Source organism: Rhinoderma darwinii, chromosome 2, assembly GCF_050947455.1.
Source record: "Rhinoderma darwinii isolate aRhiDar2 chromosome 2, aRhiDar2.hap1, whole genome shotgun sequence".
In the NCBI taxonomy this organism is placed as follows: Eukaryota; Metazoa; Chordata; class Amphibia; order Anura; family Rhinodermatidae; genus Rhinoderma; species Rhinoderma darwinii.
Window position 1 is genome coordinate 155,651,915 of NC_134688.1, and position 21,738 is coordinate 155,673,652.

A 21,738-nucleotide genomic window follows, 5' to 3' on the forward strand; every position below is an offset into this window, starting at 1 on the left:
TGTCGTGCACTTACTGAGCGCAGGGACCGCCGCCCAGTTGTACCCCGTCGCCTAGGGCGGGTCGTTGCAAGTAGGCAGGGATAGAGTGGCGGGTAGATTAGGGCTCACTTGTCCGTCTCCCTACCCCCTGCCGTTACAGCGGTGTTGCTATCAGTGTGTGAAGAGTGGGAGAAGATGGTTGCATTGGCAATCCAACACAATGGGCAGCACTTTGAACACATTTTATAAGTGGTCAGAAACTTGTAAATAACTCATGAAAGAATAAAGTAACGTTAAAACCAAGCACAACATTGTTTTTCTTGTGAAATTCTCGATAAGTTTGATGTGTCACATGACCCTCTTCCCATTGAAAAAACGAAAGTTGGATACAAAATGGCCGACTTCAAAATGGCCACCATGGTCAACACCCAGCTTGAAAAGTTTCCCCCCTCCCATATACTAATGTGCCACAAACAGGAAGTTAATATCACCAACCATTCCCATTTTATTTAGGTGTATCCATATAAATGGCCCACCCTGTATATATATATATATATATATATATGTATGTATATATATATATATATATATATATATATATATATACACACACACACACACACACACACACACGAGGGGCGTGTTAGAGGAGAGACAAGGTGGCCAGGCAGTGCGGGAACTACAAGTGTGAAGAAGGATGAGAAGGCGTGGACGACGAGATTGTCGGAGGAGGGTGCGTGTTAGAGGAGAGAAAATCCTAGAGTGAAGGAAGAGGAGGTGTGGATGACGAGATAGGAGGAGTGGGGCATGTTTTATCATTGATGACGCTCCATGTCTTTGCTAAGACAGCACTTCCGACTGTGTAGAGACATGGCGCGTCATCAACTACCTTCAGGCTCTATCCACACGACATGGTCCGAGTGTCGACCGATAAAAACGGGGGTTTCGGTCCGTTTTCTCGGCCATTTTGCATCCGTTGCGGGCCATGCTTCTGTTTTTAACCCGTTTTTTTCCTGGTCCGTTTTAAAAACTGATGAATTTCATTTGTCAATTTTCGGCCACACACTGCCCTCTGTAGATAATGCCACACACTACCTTCTATAGATATTGCCACAGCCCCCCTGTAGGTAATGCACACAGCCCCCCTGTAGGTAATGCCACGCAGCCCACCTGTAGGTAATGCCACACAGCCCCCAATGTAGGTAGTGCTATACAGCCCCCCTGTAGGTAGTGCCACACAGCCCCCTTTAGATAATGCCACACAGCCCCCCCCTGTAGGTAGTGCCACACAGCCCCCCCTGTAGGTAGTGCCACACATCCTGCCTATAGTTAGTGCCACGCAGCCCCCCCTGTAGGTAGTGCAACACAACCCCCCTGTAGGTAGTGCCACACAGCCCCCTGTAAATAAGGCCACATAGCCCCCCTGTAGGCAATGCCACACAGACCCCCTTTAGGTAATGCTACACAGCCCCCTTGTACATAGTCACCCCCCTACTTTCCTGTCAGGGACGGCTCTCTGAGAAATCCCTCACTTCACTGTCCATATATGGAGAGTGAAGTGAGGGACATCTCCTGGAGCTAAATCCCTGGCCAAATCACCGGGGATTCCGCTTCAGAAGTCCCTGACGTCACTGTGTCCATATATGGAGAGTGAAGGCAGGGACTTCTCCTGGAGTGGAATCCTCGGCCAAATCGCCGGTGATTCCACTTCAGAAGTCCCTGACGTCACTGTGTCCATATATGGACAGTGAAGGCAGGGACTTCTCCTGGAGCGGAATCCTCGGCCACATCGCCGGGGATTCCGCTTCAGAAGTCCCTGACGTCACTGTCTCCATATATGGACAGTGAAGGCAAGGACTTCTCCTGGAGCGGAATCCCCGGCTTAATTGCCGGTGATTCCACTTCAGAAGTCCCTGACGTCACTGTGTCCATATATGGACAGTGAAGGCAGGGACTTCTCCTGGAGCGGAATCCTCGGCCACATCGCCGGGGATTCCGCTTCAGAAGTCCCTGACTTCATTGTGTCCATATATGGACAGCGAAGGCAGGGACTTCTCCGGGAGCGGAATCACCGGCCACATCGCTGTGGATTCCGCTTCAGAAGTCCCTGACGTCACTGTGTCCATATATGGACAGTGAAGGCAGAGACTTCTCCTGGAGCGGAATCCCCGGCCACATCGCCGGGGATTCCACTTCAGATGTCCCTAACGTCACTGTGTCCATATATGGACACAGTGAAGTCAGGGACTTCTCCTGGAGCGGAATCCCCAATCCCCGGCCACAGAATTGCCAAAACTGTCCGGAGATTGGGGATTCCGCTCCTACAGGGAGCAAAAAAACACCCTCCTCCTCCTCCTCACATGCGCTTCGCACTGTGAGAAGAAGGAGAGAATGGGTGACGGAAGACACGACCGCCACACTACACATCCTCAGCACATAGTTAAAATTTCCGCATGCACAATGGAACATACACAGCTGCTGAAAACGCAGCCATATCATTTAACAGATTATGCGTGGTGGAGTGTGTAAACTACGCATGCTCTAAGCAGAAGGGGAAACACATGGTACAGTTATGTCATAAATTGTGAAAGCCGGAAACCGGAAGTTAGGTAGCGGAGCGAATTGACGGGTCTGCACAGGAAGTGCAAATTTTACATTACCAAGCGGTCACGTGATGGAAGAGGGGATATGACGCTATATTCATCTAATCAAACGTAAGTACATTACAAAGTTATATGTTTTCCATTGTTTAGTTTAAGTAAAAGTGATTTTTTTGCTTCCGGAAAACCCCTTTAAATGCATCTGCTTGTAAAGCAGATGGTTATACCACCCGAAATAGTTACAAGTTCACATTTCCCACAACTCTACTTTAGATTGGCATCGTTTTTTGAACATTCTTTTTATTTTCTTGGACGTTACACCCAATTTTAAAAACTAGACCCCTCAAAGTATTTAAAACAGCACTTAGAAAGTTTTTTTTAACCCTTTAGGCATTTCACAGGAATTAAAGCAAAGTGGAGGGGAAATTTGCAAATTTCATTTTTCTTGCTGAATTTCAATTTTATTCTATTTTTTTTTTCTGTAATATAGAAGGTTTTACAAGAGAAACACTACTAAATATGTTAAACCGAGCAAAGAAAGAACCAAGGAGTCTTTAAGTCAAAAAATACATGTAGTCTTTTTATTCAACAATATTACACTATTTATACAATATGAATTTCTAAAAATGAATCACAAATAAAAGCATGGCCGCCACATGAGTCAAATATTGGTCAAAATATACTCATGTGAGTAGGTATACACCTCAAGACAAAAATGTAAACTAACATAATGAAAATGAGGTGAGATGTACAAGCTACAGGTAATGTGTTAAACTGCTTAAAAAGTGGGTGAAAGGGATGTAACTCACAAACATGCAAAGTACAATTGAGACAGGACTAATACACCAAATCATATAGTGTCCACAAAAGACTGATGCATGTATGAATACTGGGATGATACCCATATGCGTATTAGAACCCAGACAGCAACCAGCAGCAAGTAGTAAAAGACGAAGTACTAACAGAGTACTAACCCATGTAGCTAAGACTCCACGAATGGCGGCCGGCCCCAACGCGTTTCGGCTTCCGCCTTCGTCCGGGGGTGGCATCTACAAGTATAACCCTCCTATTAATCTCAGATGACGACCAATCAGAAGTCGATTGGCCAGGTGAAAGTATTATACCATACATTTACCTCAATCAGCTGTGGCGTCATGACCGCGTTTGTCAATAGACAGTCATCACATGGTGTGGGCATCATGGATACGTGATGGGTGCGCCGCGTGATGATGTCACAGCGGCGCCCTTCATCCCGCGCACATTCAGATGCCGACTCGTAGTGAGTTGCTAAGTACGCCAGCGCATGCGCACTAAATTGAGGTACGTTAATGATAATTCAACCAGATACAATATATATACGTGTAACGAAAAATTGTACTCCATGCAATGAGAAATAAGTGTTCAATATTTATAAGTATGTCAGTACCCATAGCGATCTATAAAGATATATATATGTAATTTATAATTAATTTTTAATTTTAAAAGAGTCCTTTTCATATACACCACACGATTTCCAAAGGAATGCGCAATGAATTTAAAAACATCACTTTATATTACAACATATAGACATTATTCAATAATCGGTAAATGTGGCATAGACCATATTCACACAAAGTATACCGTGTTTAAAAGACACACACATAAATAAATATATACATACATATATTTTGTGTTGAATGTGACATGGTGAAATAATAGGATAAATAGATAAGTGTTATAGTAATACGAAATATAATAAATTTAATAAACTTTAAATCATTCTTAAATAGATATATGCATATATACGTGCACAAAAAATACATGATAATAAGTTATATACAAAGTGAATGTGGAAATAAACATATATTATATGGTGGTAAACAATTATTATCATACTACTACATATATACGTGCATAAGACATATAAACATATGATCAAGTGAAAAAAAATATATATATATATATATATAAAATATATAGAGCAACTAGTGCTAATATTATAAAAACATAAAATATAGAAAAATATATACATATAGGTGACTAAAGTGCAGTAGTGCAAAAATTCCTAAAATTTAAAAATTATTTGTTAAAAATTGCGCATTTCATTACTTTGTTTACACTGTCGTATATAGGCTATTATAGAAATTGAAAACATATAAACCGCAAGTTACTCAATATATATATATAAATCAATGTGGCACATTGCTTGAGCATGATTGTTGTCTTTCACTGCAGAAATGATACATCACTGAATATCGATGGTATTTCATACACGTATATATCTGATAAACTAGGAAGGAAAAGAACAATAAAAGTAATGAGGTGAGATTTATCACGCCATATCATTCCTGCTGGGAAGAGATGAAGGATCATTTAAAGAGATACTGGCCAATTCTGAAAGCCGATCCTATACTCAATAAAATATTGCCCACATTTCCGTCTGTAACCTACCGCCGTGCTAAAAATCTGAAAGACCATTTGGTCCGAAGTTTTTACACCCCAGTTCCACAGGGAATGAAATTCTTTGGAACTAAGGGCCCCAAATGGGGGTGTTCCCCCTGCGGAGGGTGCATTTCATGCCCCAATATCGAACGCGCAGAAGAGTTCACTGAAGCAGAACGCGGGGTGGTATACTATGCAGTGTGTCCATGTAATAAAGTGTACATAGGACTGACCACACGCAAATTCCGAATTAGAGTCCGTGAACATGTGCGAGATATTGAATCCGTAAAAGAGGTCCATGATGCTGATAAAATAGAAAAATTAAAAACGATTCCACGCCATTTTAAACAACATCACAACTGTAATTCCAGGTTATTGAAGGTACGAGGAATAGATCATGTCGAACTTAACATAAGAGGTGGAGATTTGATGAAGAAATTATTAAGATTGGAAAGTAAATGGATCTGGACTTTGAAGACCATGCAGCCGAGAGGCTTAAACGAATCGCATGTGTATGCTTCGTTTCTCTGATCACTGTGTATGTGTTTGTGTGGCATATTTTTTAATTTTTGTAATGTAATAATATTTTTGTGATTTTAACATATTTGTTCTTTTCCTTCCTAGTTTATCAGATATATACGTGTATGAAATACCATCGATATTCAGTGATGTATCATTTCTGCAGTGAAAGACAACAATCATGCTCAAGCGATGTGCCACATTGATTTATATATATATATTGAGTAACTTGCGGTTTATATGTTTTCAATTTCTATAATAGCCTATATACGACAGTGTAAACAAAGTAATGAAATGCGCAATTTTTAACAAATAATTTTTACATTTTAGGAATTTTTGCACTACTGCACTTTAGTCACCTATATGTATATATTTTTCTATATTTTATGTTTTTATAATATTAGCACTAGTTTCTCTATATATTTTATATATATATATATATTTATTTTTTTTCACTTGATCATATGTTTATATGTCTTATGCACGTATATATGTAGTAGTATGATAATAATTGTTTACCACCATATAATATATGTTTATTTCCACATTCACTTTGTATATAACTTATTATCATGTATTTTTTGTGCACGTATATATGCATATATCTATTTAAGAATGATTTAAAGTTTATTAAATTTATTATATTTCATATTACTATAACACTTATCTATAATTATACTTGTAGATGCCACCCCCGGACGAAGGCGGAAGCCGAAACGCGTTGGGGCCGGCCGCCATTCGTGGAGTCTTAGCTACATGGGTTAGTACTCTGTTAGTACTTCGTCTTTTACTACTTGCTGCTGGTTGCTGTCTGGGTTCTAATACGCATATGGGTATCATCCCAGTATTCATACATGCATCAGTCTTTTGTGGACACTATATGATTTGGTGTATTAGTCCTGTCTCAATTGTACTTTGCATGTTTGTGAGTTACATCCCTTTCACCCACTTTTTAAGCAGTTTAACACATTACCTGTAGCTTGTACATCTCACCTCATTTTCATTATGTTAGTTTACATTTTTGTCTTGAGGTGTATACCTACTCACATGAGTATATTTTGACCAATATTTGACTCATGTGGCGGCCATGCTTTTATTTGTGATGCATTTTTAGAAATTCATATTGTATAAATAGTGTAATATTGTTGAATAAAAAGACTACATGTATTTTTTGACTTAAAGACTCCTTGGTTCTTTCTTTGCTCGGTTTAATATATTTTGGGAGTACAGTCGCAAGTCATAAGGGAATATACATATATATTTTGCCAGATGATGCAGCATGCATGCCCTGTATATAGGATTTATTTAAATATGTATTGTCCAGATTCTAAAGTTTTTAGAAATGTCCCACATGTGGCTCGAGTGTGCTCGTGGACTAAAACACAAGCCCCAGAATCAAAGAAGCACCTAGTGCATTTTGGGGCCTCTTTTTTTTTTTTTTTATTAGAATATATTTTAGGCAGCATGCTAGGTTTGAAAAGGTGTTGAGGTACCAAAACAGTAGTAATCCCCTAAAAGTGACCCCATTTTGGAAACTGCAGTCCTCAAGGAATTAATTTATGATTGTTGTTACCATTATGACCCCACAGTTTTTTCACAGCGCGTATTTGAATTGGACTGTGAAATTAAAAAAATGACATTTTTTCCAATAAGATGTCATTTTTGATCAAAATTTCTTATTTTCACAGGAAACAAAATGCCCCATTGTGTTGCCCAATTTGTCCTGAGTGCGGCATTACCCCATTTGTGGTGATAAACTACTGTTTGGGCCCATGGGAGGGCTCAGAATGAAAGGAGCGCTATGTGTTCTTTGGAGTCCAGATTTTGCTGGATTGGTTTTCGGGTGTCATGTCACATTTGCAGAGCCCTAGAGGTATCAAAGCAGTGGAAACCCATTATAAGTGACCCCATTTTGGAAACTACACCCCTCAAGGAATTCACTTATGGGTGTTGTGACCATTTAGACCCCACAGTTTTTTCACAGAATTTATTTGATTTTGGCTTGGAATTAAAAAATATATATATTTTTTCCAATTTGATGTAGTTTTGGCTCAAAATTTTTTATTTTCACAAGGCATAACTACCTCATTTTGTTGCCCAATTTGTCCTGAGTGCAGCAATACCCCATTTGTGGTGATAAACTGCCGTTTGGGCCCATGGGAGGGCTGAGAATGAAAGGACCACCATTTGGCCTACTGTGGATTTTCTGGTGCTAAGTTATGTATGCAGAAGCCCCTGAGGTACCAGTACAGTTGAAACCCCCGAGAAGTGACCCCGTTTTAAAAACTACACCCCTTAAGGCATCTAGAGGTGTAGTGAGCATTTTGACCCCACAGGTATTGTGTAAAAGATAATGTGCATCAGATGGTGCAGAGTGAGATTTGCCATTTTCTATACATATATGCCATTTCAGTGTCCGATATATTGTGCCCAGCATGCGCCACAGGAGACATACATCCCATAAACTGTAATGTGGGTTCTCCCGGGTATGGCAATACCCTCAATGTGGCTGTTAACAGCTGCCTGGGCACACAGCAGGGCCCAGAGGGGAAAGATAAGGGGATAAGCTGTGCCGAGTGCATCAGGGTAAGTAAAACTGGGGTAGATTGAAAATGAAGTGATGTAAGATAAATTTTAGAGCACTTTCATACAGAGCCCTGGTTTTTCGGGACATGTGTCACATTGATATTTTGTGTCCTTCCTTATCCCCCTCTTATAGCAGACTTTGCACCTCTTTTGACTTTTTCCTTTCTTGCCAGTTCGGCGAACTTCTCCTGGAAAGTGTTGCCCTGGTACGATGTGTGTGGCCTCGCTTCCAGAAGTACTGGGTGCCCCCCTTCTTGGTCCCTAAAGATTAGGTCATTGATAACCACTTCTTGAAATTCCAGGAAAGTTCCCGTCTGGCTTGTACATCGATGTAGCACGTAAGCATTGTACAATGCTATCTATATGATGTGTACGGCCAGCTTCTTATACCACACCGCATGGCGCTGTAGGGCTTCAGGACTTGATCTGACAAGTCCACCCATCCCATGTACCTATTGTAGTCCAGGATTCAGTCTGGTTTGGGGGTCTCTGTACTGGTTCCTCGTACAGGTACATGGGTACTGGTGTTGCCATGTATTGTTGTCAATACAAGGACATCTCTCTTGTCCTTGTACTTGACACACAATATGTTTGAATGTGACCTGCTCTCACCCCTTCTTGTTTGCCCAAACAGAGTCTTAGGGAGGCCTCACAGACTTTTTCTAGCAGTGCTGCATGCCGCAGTACTTCTGGAAGCGAGGCACTTGAAGAGTGGGACGCTGGTATAAAAATTATCCAGGTAGAGGTGGTAATCCTGGTCCAGCAGTGGGTGCACCAAAACCCACACAATTTTTGCATTAACTCCAAGTAAGGGGGCGGGGCATTCTGGGGGCTGAATACTGGTGGCCTTCCCTTCATATATCCTAAATATGTAAGTATACTATGATGCACTCTCGCACAGCTTATACATCTTCACGCCATACCTTGCCCTCTTACTCGGCAGGTACTGGCGGAATTGAAGCCTCTCTTTAAAATGTACCAAGGACTCATCAATAGAAATACAATTCTCGGGGGTGAATGCTTTGGAAAACCGGGCACTGAAATGGTCTAATAGGGGTCTCCATTTATACAAACTGTCAAAACTGGGGTGGGCACTGCTCATTATTAGTATAATGTAAGAAGCAAAGTATTACCTCATAACACATCCTGGACACGGTCATGCGGTACATTGGGGTGTGGTATAAGAAAAAAACTCTTTTTTTTTTTTAGGTTCCAGTTCAGTTCTGAAGTGGCTTTGAGGGGCTTATATATTAGAAACCCATATCAAACACCCCATTTTAGTAACTAGGCCCCTCAAAGTATTCAAAACAGCATTTAGAAAGTTTATTTACCCTTTAGGTGTTTCACAGGAATTTTAAGCAAAGTAGAGGTGAAATTTACATATTTCATTTTTTTGTCAGGAAATCCTTTTTATTCAATTTTTTTCTGTAAAACAGAAGGTTTTACCCGAAAAACACAACTCAATACTTATTGCCCAGATTCTCTAGTTTTGAGAAATAGTTCACATGTGGCCATGTTTAAAGAGGTCTTGTAGTGCCAAAACAGTGGAAACCCCCCAAAAGTGACCTTATTTTGGAAACTAAACGCCTTGAGGATTTCATTGTAGTTTTCATGGGGTGCATGCGACTTTTTGATCAGTTTTTATTCTATTTTTAAGAGGCATGGTGACTATAAAACAGCAATTCTACTATTGTTTTTTATTCAATTTTTTTTTTTTTACAGCGTTCACCGTGCGCTATAAATAACATATTCACTTTATTCTGTGGGGAGATAATGATTACGGCGATAGCATATGTTTATAGTTTTTTTTATGTCTTATGGCGTTTGCACAATAAAATACTTTTTATTAAAAATCATTTACTTTTTGTGTTGCCATATTTTAGGAGCCATAACGGGGTTTTCTTTCCATCAAGAAAGCCGTGTGAGGACTTGTTTTTTGCGTAACGAATTGCAGTTTCGATCAACACCATTTTTAGGTGCATGCGACTTTTTGATCTTTTTTTTTTCCATTTTTTGGGAAGTGAAGTGACCAAAAAATTGTGATGCCAGTATGGTTTATTATTATTTTCTTTTACGGCGTTCTTTTACAATACATTTGTAGTTTAGGCCGTTACGGACGCGGCAATACCAATTACTTTTTTTTAGCTTTATTACTTTGTCCCACTAGTGTACTTGAGGGCAGGAGTCTTTGATCGCTATTCTAATACACTTCACTACATGCGTAGTGCAGTGTATTAAAGCTGTCAGCTACTCACTGACAGCAAGCATAGTGGGTGCTAACTTGGTCAGGACCCACTGTAGATGGCATAGCCGGGCGCCATTATTAGGCGTCCGGTTGCCATAGCCATCATTGCTGGCCGCTATTGTTTAGCGGGTCGACAATGGTAGCTTAACCCCCTAAGAAGCCGTGATCGCTATTGAACGCGGCTTCTAAGGGGTTAATCAGCGGGGACACAGTGATCGGTCCCCGCTGAAGGAGCTGCAGCAACTGCTTTACGAGACAGCAGCTGTCGCAGCTCCTGCATGTGTCGGGAAGACGGCCGAAATAGCCGTTCCTCCCACGACGTACTATTCCGCCGATGAGCGCGAGCGATGCACTTAGCACAACGGAATAGTACGTCGCTGAGGACGAAGGGGTTAAAGACCAGGCCAATTTGAGTTTTTTTATTTTTTCCTCTACGCCTACCAAAAGCCATAACTTTTTTATTTCTTCTTAGACATAGCCATGTGAGGGCTTGTTTTTTGCAGGACAAATTGTAGGTTTTCATGGCAACATTTATTGTACCGCATAATGTACTGGAAATCTGAAAAAAAATTATTTGTGGGGTGAAATGGGCAAAAAACTGCGATTACACCATTTTTTGGGGGGTTTTGTTTTTACGGGGTCCATCAGGCGGTAAAAACTACATATTCAGCTTATTGTACAGGTTGATACGATTATGGCGATGCCACATTTATATGTTTTGTTTTATGTTTTACCACTTTTTGCTAAAAAAAAAATAAGTTTTGTGTCGCCATGTTCTGAGAGCATAACTTTTTTTATTTTTCCATCAATTTAGAGGTGTGAGGGCTTAAAATTTGCGGGGCGAGCTGAAGTTTTCACCGATACCATGTTGTGGTACATGTGACTTTTTGATCACTTTTTATTTCTTTTTTTTGGAGCGCTAAAGTGACCTAAAAAATTAGCAATTTGCATGTTTTTGTTATTTTTTTTTCGTAGTTCACCGAGCGGGTTAAGCAATGCTAAATTGTGATAGTTCAGACTTTAACAGATGCGGCAATACCAGTTATGTTAACTTTTAGTTTTTTTTTAACATTGCTTTAGGGAAAAAATGGGGAAAAGGTTTTTTTTTTAAACTTTTATTATAGATTTTTTTGGAACATTATAAAAATCTTTATTTAACTGTTTTTTACTTTTTTTATTAGTCCCTCTAGGGACTTTATCGTGATACTGACAGTCTCATTTGAAGCCCTGCCAGAGTCAGGGCTTCAAAGGAGTACAAATATGGCAGAGCTGTGGGCCTTCATTAGGCCCCCAGGCTGCAATAACAACCGTCGTCACCGGCCCATCCCGTCGAGCGGGGGCACGATGCCGTGTTCGAGGGGTCGCCCAACTAATTCTAACAATGCCGGGGTCGCGATTAACCGCGACATTTGAGGTGTTAAACGGGCAGAATTAAAGTGATCTTATAACACAGCCGTCACCCGCTGAGTATGGAGAGAGCTCACCCTGTGAGCCCGCTCCATACTTCCCCTTAATGTCTACCGCATACCAGTATGTGACATGTCGTTAAGGGGTTACGTAGTTAGGAAAAATATAATTGTATAGTTTACATTCTCATGATGATTCTACTTTTAGGCTGTGCAGTTCACCTATACAAAATAGAAGTTAAAATACTGTTCTAACGGTCCTTTAGACCTATTGTATTGTGGTTATAATCAGATTATGTTAAATCAGAGTTTCCCAACCTTTTCAGGCTCGAGACACACCTGGGGAAAAAAAATCTTCGGGACAACCCTACCAAATATATTTATACTTTGCTACACCTTTACATTACAACACACCCCCAAACAAAAGACTTTCAACAATGAGGAAATGACCATCAGGCCCCCCAACTCACAGCAAAATGACCATCATCCCCCACTGAAATGACCACCAGTCCCACACAATAAAATGACCATCAGCCCCCACTGTAAAATGATCAGCAGTCCCCCACTGTAAAATTACCATCAGCCCCCAACAGTAAAATGACCATCAGCCTTCCCCACAGTAAAATAAACATCAGCTCCCCACTCACAGTAAAATGACCATCAGCCCCACACAGTAAGATGACCATCAGTCCCCGCCCTCTATAAATGACCATCAGCCCCCCACTGTAAAATGATCATCAGCCCAATCAGTAAAATTACTCATCAGCCTCTCAGTAAAGTGACCATCAACCACCCCAGTTAAGTGACAATCTGCCCCTCCAAGTAAAGTGACCATCGGCCCCCAGTAAAGTGACCATCCGAACTCCGGTAAACTGACCATCAGCCCCCCCAGTAAATTGATCATCACCCTCCACAGTAAAGTGACCTTCAGCCCCCCCCCACAGTAAATTGATCATCAGCGCACCCACAGTAAAATAACCATCACTATGGACAAGACCATCCCCCACTCCAAGTTAGAGCACATGATAAAGGGTAGGCAGAAAATGATCTCTTCACTTGCGACTCACCCTCTGAGCTTCACCACATCCACAGACAGAAGTTAATTCCTTTCCCCCCCGAGTAAGCACATTATAACGGCGCTGCATTTATAGTATAGAAGAATGATTGAGGCACCTACCGGAGCTGGCAAAACAGTTTCTTTATTACAAAAAGATCTCGGTCAGGATGTGGAATTGCCTACGGCTGTTTCACGTGCGTACACGCTTTCTCAACGCCCTGGCGTCACTTCCTTCACCTGCCCTTTTATTTACATATAAGTGCAAATTGTTACATAACAAGTAAAAGTTAAAAACGATCTGAGTTCGTTCTTAACATGAACCTTGCTGTTTTTAGATAAAGTAATAAAATTTAATAACTAAAGTATTGTCATTCTAAGATGAATATGTATCAGATGCATGAATCACAAAAGTATACTGTGCATTTTCCTGTCTTTTTTAACTTTTACTTGTTATGTAACAATTTTCACTGATATGTAAATAAAAGGGCAGGTGAAGGAAGTGACGCCAGGGCCTTGAGAAAGCGTGTATGCACGTGAAACGGCCGTAGGCAATTCCACATCCTGACCGAGATCTTTTTGTAATAAAGAAACTGTTTTGCCAGCTCCAGTGAGTGCCTCGATCATTCTTCTATACTATATTTAGCTGGTTGTGCTACACTTTCGATGAGCAACTCCGTGGCAACTTACCTGCAACTATCCAAATAGAAAGAAAGCCACTTTCCATATTCCTATTCCGATTGTGCGGTTTTAGCAGTGCCAACTTTTTTTCCTTCTTCCCATTTCATTGAATACAGTGTATTTCGGGCTAGAGCACGCTGGAAAAACCAGCCATGGAAAATAACCCAGTGGATCATGTGGAGTCCTTGGCTACTTTGGATTCAGCAGCGTTGATCACAGGTTGTATGGATGTGGATGCGTTTTTTGCACAATGCAATCTCTAGGATGAGTTGCAGGTGATGGGCACAAAAGCTCTTGAGAACAAGGTCATGTTTCTGTCTGAAAAGGAAGTTAACCCCTTAAGGACACGGCCAATTTTAGCCTTGAGGACAGAGCAATTTTTTGTAAATTTCCCTCTTTGCATCCCGACGCTCATAACGCTTTTATTTTTTGTACGACGTAGTTGTATGAGACTTTGTTTTTTGAGGGACGAGTTGTACTTTATGTACGTACCATTTTTTGGTACAAATACATTATCGTTTAATTTCTATAAATTTTTAATTAGATTAAAATGCAGAAAAAAAGCAGTTGTGCAGCAGTTTTAATATTTATTTTTTTACACCATACACCGATCATAATAAATAATGGTATACATTTGTAGTACAGGTTGTTACGGTCGTGGCGATACCAAATATGTCTATATTATTTTGTGTTTTGGGACTTATATTTTAAAAAGTTGATTTATTATAAAAAATGTGTGTTTCTGTGTATTTTAATTACTTTTTATTTATTTATTTACCATTATTTTTTTTTTACATTCATTTAACTTTTTTTTTTAATCCCATAAAGGGATTTATCATTTTGATTTTGATTTTGTAACTGTAATGTACTGGCATAGATCTATATGCCAGTACATTAGCCTGTTACTGATCGTACACAGGCAGTTGTTAGGGCATACCTCAGTATGCCCTAACAACAGGAAATATGTTCAGACAGCCCTGGGGTCCTTCACTGGACCCTGGGCTGTCTGGCCATACGAGTTGTTGGCTTTGATCGCGTCACAGTTATATTCTGTGACGCGATCAATGTGCAGTCCCCTCTCCTTGAACGCCGCGATCAGCTGTCATCGCGGCGTTCAAAGGGTTAACAGCGGAGAGAAGATGTTTCTCTCCTCTCCGCTGTCAGAGCGGGGCCGTGGCTGTGTATTACAGCCGTTGCCCCGCTCTCGATCGCACACACAGAGACGGCAGAGACTGCTGTCACACAGGACGAGTATGCTCGTCCTAATGCGCGAAGTGCTCGCTGCTCAGGACGAGCATACTTGTCCTGTGTCGGCAACCAGTTAAACTGTTCTGGACTGTCAACTCCTTACAATCTTACAAAGATTGCAACAGATCACCCAGAGGCTTGCGTATATACAAGGAGATCTCGCAGTATCAAGATGATGTGGAATTTGCTGCACGGTGGAAACAACTGCATGTACAACATTCACTAAATTTAACGGAGTTAATACTGACCCGTACCGAAAAAGAATATACATCTATAAAGGAACAACTTGGAAAAGCAAAAATGGAATTAAAAACAAGATTAACAGAAACACAATTCCAAATGTTTATTAAAAAAGTTGACAAGAAGATTATTCCAATTCAGTCGGAAATAAAGGAAAGAAAGAAAGAAAGATACATTTATCCGAGACAAAGGAGATTTTGATACCGGTCATATCTTCAGTTGGGGTAATCGGAGGATACGAAAATTTAGACGTCAGAAGACCCAGCATAAACCAACTGATTACTGGACTACTGATTCAGGATCAGATTCTAGCCATGGAGAAGAGGTGACCAGGCATGGTCCGTTGATGGATATTTGTACTAGTCCTGTAACTGAAGGGAACAACAACCCTTTAGGAGGAACATCAGAAGGGGTCGCCAAAGGCAGAAGAGGCAACAACGCAGGTGTCAAGCGAAAGCAGGTCTCTTGGAGACAATAAGAGACTGCTCTTCCAATAATGCAATGCCTATATCTAGTTTAGATGTACCTGTTTCCACCAATGTAGTCACTGTGATTAACCTGTCTGATCTCACTTTAACTTCAGATTGCCTTTCTCTGCTTTCAAAGGGTTTCAATTATTGTATAAATTCCGAATTTGATTATACGAAATTTGAAATAGATCTTTATAAATCAATATGTAAGATGAATTTGCATCGGGTATTTTCTGGTAATATCCCTACAAAACTGCCTCCCATTGGAGAAAGGAAGGTTACTGTGGGTACTCTTGGTTTTAGTCTAAATGACAATTTTTCTGCTGAAGATAGAAAAATGTTACATATTCTAATGGATGTTCCTATAGAAGAAGTGGATTATGAATCACAATTGTATAACATGGAAAAATTTCAGGGTGGGAAACCATCCACTTTCAACCCTCCTTTGCCTGCCGGTCCACAATTGGATTTATTTCAAAAAGAAGTTTTACGTGATGTGAAATGTTTGATTTATCCATTAGCCACTCCTAATCTATCAGTAGATGAAAGGAAAGCATTGAAATGGCTAAGTTCTAACAAGAATGTTATTTTAAAACCGGCAGATAAAGGAGGTAACATAGGATTATTGTCCAAAGAATATTATATTCAGGAGGCCCATCGTCAGCTAGATGATAATATGGTTTATGAAATCCTTAAACAGGAACCAACATCGTTATATCTTAGGTTATTGAGATCACTATTGAGAAAAGGGGTCGAGGGTGGTTTCTTTTCTGAAAGTTTCGGAGAGAAATTAATTATACCATTCCCTAACAGACCATATTGGTATTTCATCCCAAAGGTACATAAATCAATTGAATGTCCTCCGGGCCGTCCAATCATAGCGGGAATTGGATCAGTTACTGAGCCACTTTCACGCTATTTGGATTGGGTTATGCGCCCATTATTAAAGAATATTCCCTCCTATTTGCAGGATACACAAGATTTCCTGTCAATAATAATTGATTTTGGTTGGCAAAATTTTAAATTGGCTAGCATTGACGTCGAGAGCCTATACACCCGTATCCCTCAGGATCCCTCAGGATGCCGGTGTACAGGCTGTTAGACGTCAATTGCAGTTTTCATAGATGTAGAAATTAAAAAACATATTGGTCAGGGGCCGTTTTTCCCAAAAAGAAAAGGGTAATGAAAATTGGTTGACAGCTAATAGTCCAAAGAGTAATCATAAATGTGGACAATGCAATTATTGCAATTCCATAATACGTACAAGGAACCTGACTTTAGGGGACATTACGTTTGAAATCAATGGATTAATAACCTGTAGGACCCAATATGTTGTATATGCAGTGATCTGTAATTGTGGTAGATTTTATATAGGAAAAACTATACGACCTATGTACATAAGATTTTGCTAACATATACAATCATTAATTACATGCGAGGGATGCCCTAGGTTGATACAACACATGCAGGAGAAACATGAAAATAACGCTCGATGTATGCGATTTGTGCGCATAGTTCACATTAAGCCATCGGTGTTAGGAGGAGACAGATACAAATCTCTATTACAAAGAGAGGCAGAGATAATTTCTCAGACAGGTGCGCTAGGACCGCTCGGTCTCAATGACCGGAACAATCTGAGTTCGTTCTTAACATGAACCTTGCTGTTTTTAGATAAAGTAATAAAATTTAATAACTAAAGTATTGTCATTCTAAGATGAATATGTATCAGATGCATGAGTCACAAAAGTATACTGTGCATTTTCCTGTCTTTTTTAACTTTTACTTGTTATGTAACAATTTTCACTGATATGTAAATAAAAGGGCAGGTGAAGGAAGTGACGCCAGGGCCTTGAGAAAGTGTGTACGCACGTGAAACGGCCGTAGGCAATTCCACATCCTGACCGAGATCTTTTTGTAATAAAGGAACTGTTTTGCCAGCTCCGGTGAGTGCCTCGATCATTCTTCTATACTATATAAAGCTGGTTGTGCTACACTTTCGATGAGCAACTCCGTGGCAACTTACCTGCAACTACCCAAATAGAAAGAAAGCCACTTTCCATATTCCTATTCCGATTGTGCGGTTTTAGCAGTGCCAGACTTTTTTCCTTCTTCCCATTTCATTATAACGGCGCTGCAATCACATCATAGAGATATGATTGTAACGTCACAAAAGTGTGCTTACTGTGGGGGAAGGAATCAGATACTTACGCTGCCTAGGTACACAACGTTAAAGGGGCCCGCACTCCTCTCCATCAGATTGTTCTGGCGGGAAGCATCGGGGCGGTACTTGTAGTAGACGCGCGTGCCTCACGTCTGCTACAAGCATAGGATGAAAAAGGAAAGAAGTATTGGAGGATTTTTTTTTTTGTTATTTGATTCTGGGGGCTGTGGATAAGAAGAGTGTTGCGGCACCCCTGGTTGGGAACCACTGTGTTAGATTTTGATTTTTATATGATATTGTGAAATTATGATATGATATTGTGAAATTAGAATATTGATATGATATTGTCAGATATTAGATATTAGATATTATGTTTGACAGATTATGGCAATGGTACAGTATCAAGTGATTTATGAATTTTGCCTTTATTAAAGGGCAAGACATGTTTGGGAGGAATCTGGTTGGAATTGTTCTTAGTGATACTTCACATCTAACTAATGTTTGTTCTCTGCACTGAGCACATTTTTATTATCATCGGTTATGAATGAAGCAGAAGAAAATCTATTTTTGTTGTGTTCAAAGCTACTAATGTTAAATATAAGATAAAGCAAAAAAAAGTCTGGGTCAAACTCTATGAGTATAATAAAAGCAGTTTCCTTTAAAGTGGTTATAGTTTTACACGATGGCAAGTTATTCTCGCTACCTCTAGCATCTGTGGACAGGAAGGTCCTTGGATTTGAAGGTTCCACCGCCCTGGAGAACTATAGAGATAAGCAGACTAACACAACGCAACACAACGATGTAAAGCATTGATTGTCTTTATCTTGTACATGTGAAGTAACACTCCTCGAAGAGTTCATCAATACCAATATTATATACGAACATCGTCTGAGCGGTAAGGTGTATGTTTGCATTTGTGTCTGCACATGCCTTAAACTGAACCTGTCACCAGAGTTTCACCTATTAAACCAGTAATACCTGGTCGAAGTGGTTGAAAATCATGTTTATGTAACTTATACTTATCTTCTAAGTCGACTCTGTACCTTTTAGTATTCCGTTTTTTAGTGTTCCTTCTCTGTATGCTAAGGAGCATAAAAGAGTTATATCTCAGTTCGAAAAGAGTCATATCTTGATTCCTCAAGCCTTCCAGAGTTAACTCCACATCCTTACTTTTGAGTGACAGCTTACTTTTGATTGACAGCATTCAGGGCGGGCCAGTTTTCGATGGTGAGCCGGCATAAGAAGAGGAATGAACAAGACCGCCGGATTATTACCATAAAAGGCGCAAAATGTTTGCAGACCGTTATTTACAGTCGGAGGAGAAGTTTAGGAGAGGGGATAACGGCAATGAACTTTTGACAGCAACGGCCAGCGAGGGCTGAGTAGAGTTCAATAGGTGAAATGCTGGTGACAGGTTTCCTTTAAAGTGTTGTAAGTGATTTATGGTAGCCTATGCCAACTTATTCTTCGTCTACATCTTTGCCCACAGTGTTTATTGTCAGACAATCTTTTTTCTAGTAGGGCTTGTTAGGGTTCCATTAGGTATAAATGTGGGGCAACCCTATTTGGAATGATAATCCCACTTATTTAATCCTGCGTCTAAACCTCACAGTCAAAATGCAATTATAAAATCATGTTTTTGCTTCAAAGTTTAGCAAAAATCTTATTTTGATCACAATGTGTAAACCCAGAGTTAGGTTCTAAGGTCACTCTAAGGATGGTCCTTGTGTCTTTCTCTTATTGTTCTTTACTACTTTGAGTGTCAAATATCATATGTTTCTGTTTATGTTATACCTTTGTTTTTTTTCCCCTAACCCTTGTAGTGCATATATCCAGGGTCGTTTTAACACTTTGGTTCGCCCAGTGCAATGGTTTCCTGAATGGTCCCCCACCTGAAAATGGTGAAATTGCTTACAATGTCTACACATTCAATTAAACATGATAAAACAATTATATCTATTTAACCCCTTCCCGACATCTGCCTTATATATACACGGCGTTGTCGGGCAGGGCTTCCCGCAAACTGCAGTACTATTACATTGCAGTGATAGTGCGGGCACAGGAGCTGAGCCCGCACCTTCACCGTTGGGTGCCAGCTGTATGTTACAGCTGGCACCATGAAGTAACGGCCAGGACTGGAGCTAGCATCCGATCCGGCCGATTAACCCCTCAGATGCTGCGTTCAATAGAGATCTCAGCATGTGAGGAGTTCTTAGCCACCGGCACTCCAGCTGGGTTGCCGGTGGCTGCAATGGTAATCAGAAGCCTAATACTGACCTCCCGGTGAGCCAGCAATGGAAGCCTCCTATGCCCCGCTCGACGGCGGGGACTAAAAGGCTTCCGGTACAATCAGCAAGATGGCGCCAGCTCAGCATTCGGCTCAGAAGCTGAGCCGGTATCATCAGCAGTGGGTATCCGCTGTATGTTCCAGCGGACACCCCGCTGTATTGGCAGGAACCGGAGCTAGCTCCGATTCCTGCCATTAACCCCTTTGATGCAGCGATCCAATGCGATCGCTACACCTTAGTGGTTTGTAGCAAATTGGCAGCCTGCCATGCGATTGGCCTAACAATGGCCTCCTGTCTGCCATTACGGAAGCCGATTAGGCCCCCGACTGGAGCCGGTGCCTGATCAGCTCGCTGTAGGTGGACAACTGACAGTTCTAATGCATGCATTAGAACATCAATCATACAGCTGCACTTTCAAGTCCCCTAGTGGGACTGTAAAGGACCTGCCAGACACCGCTTCTGTGTTGACTCCCGTGGTTAATCAGACTGCATCTGCTCCTAGGTCTGATAGAGTGACTCGATCTGTTACCACTCAGGCTGGTAGGCTGAGAAGTGGGAGAACCTATCACAGCCTGGCCAGACGGAGCTAGGTCCCGCCCTCGGTCTATTTATACCTTCATTTCCTGTTCTTCCTTGCCTGTGATTCTGTCTGGTTTCCTGCTAGTACTATTGACCTCTGCTTCAAATTGACCCAGGCTTTACTGACTACTCTCCTGCTCTGCGTTTGGTACCTCATACACTCCTGGTTTGACTCGGCACATTCACTACTCTTGTTGCTCACGGTGTTGCCGTGGGCAACTCTCCCATTTCCCTTAGCTTCTGTGTACCCTTGTCTGTTTGTCTGTCAAACACATATTGAGCGTAGGGATCGTCGCCCAGTTGTATGCCATCGCATAGGACGGGCCGTGCAAGTAGGCAGGGACTGAGTGGCGGGTAGATTAGGGCTCACTTGTCTGTCTCCCTACCCCATCATTACAGGGACTAAAGAAAAGTGTCAAAAAAGTGTCAAAAAAAGTAAAATTAAAAGTTGGGAAAAAAAATCCCTTTTTCACTTATCAAGTCATTTATTATTGAAAAATAGAAATAAAACCATACATATTTTGTATGTTCGCATCTGTAATGAACTGAACGATAAAAATATTATGTTATTTGTCCCGCGCAGTGAACGCCGTGAAAAAAACGAAAAATTGAAATAAAAAGTGATCAAAAAGTCGCATGTATCCAAAAAAGGTTCCTATAAAAATTATAGCTCGTCTCGCAAAAAACAAGCCCTCATACAGCTCCATCGACAGAAAACTTAATAAGTTATGGCTCTTACAACTTGGCAACATTCTTTGTACAAAAGTAATTTTATTGTGCAAAAAGTTGTAAAACATAAAAAAGTGGCATAAATTAGGTATCGCTGGAACTGTACTGACCCGCAGAATAAAGTTAACATGTAATTTATGACACGTGGTGAACGCTGTATAAAAAAAACTAAAAAACTAGGCCAGAATTGCTGTTTTTTGATCCCCTTGCCTCTCAAAAAAAGGATAACAAGTGATCAAAAAGTTGCATGTACCCCAAAATGCTACCAATAAAAACTACAGCTCATCCCGCAAAAAAAGAGCTCACATACCACTATGTCTATAAAAAAAATAAAATAAGTTAAGGCTCCAATAAGTCAGGAAAGAAAAATATGCAGTTGTGCAGGCCCGAGGGGAACATTTCTTCTGTTTCAAGTGGCGATTTATCAAAGCCCTAAAATTAGGGAACCAGGAAGGGTAGGGCCCAAATATATATATGCTGGAGGCATTGGTGCCCGTATTATACCAGGACAACACTTCCCAGCTAAATTCGC